Consider the following 1487-nt stretch of genomic DNA (forward strand, 5'->3'; position numbering starts at 1 on the left):
TTGTCAGTTTCCATTTTGGTCTTCCTGCTCTTACAACAGAGCCCTGGTGGTGGTACAGTGGTTTAAGCGGCTGGTCGCTGGCCAAAAGGTTGGTGGTTCAAACCCATCAGCTGCTCCACAGGTAAAAAAGATGTGGCAGTTGGCTTCTGTAAAAGTTTTAGCCTTGGAGGGCAGTCCTACAGGGTCACTATGAATTTAAATCAGCTAAAGTGGTGTGTCCCCCCCCCCATCTCACAATTATCATTTATAAACAAAGGCCTTTCAAATACATTCCACTTCATTGGCATAACAATCCTGGGAAGACTGCCTTATATGTAAGCATTCAGAGGGTCTGAGGGAGCTGATCTCATCCCATAAACTAAGAAGGGTCCCTCCTGGTCTGCAAACTGAGCTCATGTCATAAAAATTTTTGTTTAAAAGGAAAAAAGCAGACTTTTTCTAGCAGGAAGTCTTAGGGGTTTGGGGAAACGCTGCTTCACTTTTCAGTGTTCCTCACCTGTAAACAAATACGGTGACGCTTTTACTTTAAGGGGTGTAAGGGCTGAATGAGAGCTTATGTGTGACGCACTGAGCTCAAGGGAAGAGTTATTTCTAAGGAAAAGGCAGGTGTTCTGTGCATCCCTGGCTCTTGCCTCCCCCAACTCCCCCTATGTTTTTCCTATCCCACCCTCAACAAGATGGACTGACACAGTGACTGGGGTAATGGGTTCAAGTGTGTCAGAAATATAACGAGGTGGTACAAGTTAGGATAGGGGTCAGATCTGTTGTTCATAGGGTCGCAAAAAGTCCTACTTGACTGCATGGCACCTAACAACAACAATCCAGTCGAACTCAGGCTTGCCTTATGGGCTTTCTCGGTACCCACTAACCAGTCCGGTAATCCTCTTCCCGTTCTGCAAGGTGCCCCCCACTCCTCACCTCTAGACTCCACCCCTTCTTGCCGCACCTACCAGATACAGTCTCAATCCTAATAACGCGGATTTTTCCTACCATCGCCATCCCATCTGACCCCTCCCACTATGACCGCCCCCTTTTATAACCCCGCCCCCTCTACAGCTTTTCCCCTCCCCCGCATCCACAGCTATTACTAGCCCCATTTTACAGATGAGAATGACGAGGCTGGAGTAGATTAATCTTTCATGGGTAATCACGACAGGTGCCCAGGTGGGCACATGTCCCCTCACCACCCATTCCCGTGACCCGAGCCATGCCGCACCCACCTCCTACCCTCGCTCAGCAGCCTCCCCTTCCCCGGCGGCCAGCGCAGCTTGGCTAGAGGGGTGGAGGGCCAGAACCCAGCCTAGGGGCGTGGTGGCCCGGGACACGCGCGTTGCACTCAGGAAGGTGTAGTTCTCTCTGGACCCTTTGCAGCTGAGTGGGCCAAGAGTGAACTCCATCTCCCAGGAGGCATTGCGCCAGGCAGACTCCTTCTTTGCCCCACCCCTGCCAGCTCTCAGGCCAGCTAGCCTTAAAGGGGACGCGTCCCG

General features: G+C 51.7%; 1 protein-coding gene across 1 annotated transcript in view; it reads right to left on the bottom strand.

Annotated features, from left to right (window-relative positions):
- Positions 1-1263, bottom strand: part of KCTD21 (potassium channel tetramerization domain containing 21) — a 14371-nt gene extending 13108 nt beyond the window's left edge. Inside the window, exon 1 of the mRNA XM_006882890.1 lies at positions 1221-1263. The gene's annotated coding sequence lies outside the window, so the exon portion shown is untranslated. The remainder of the gene's footprint in view (positions 1-1220) is intronic.
- Between the last annotated feature and the right edge of the window lie 224 nt (positions 1264-1487).

This window comes from Elephantulus edwardii, unplaced genomic scaffold (genome assembly GCF_000299155.1).
Source record: "Elephantulus edwardii isolate Elephantulus edwardi_28Jun2011 unplaced genomic scaffold, EleEdw1.0 scaffold00025, whole genome shotgun sequence".
Taxonomy (NCBI): Eukaryota; Metazoa; Chordata; class Mammalia; order Macroscelidea; family Macroscelididae; genus Elephantulus; species Elephantulus edwardii.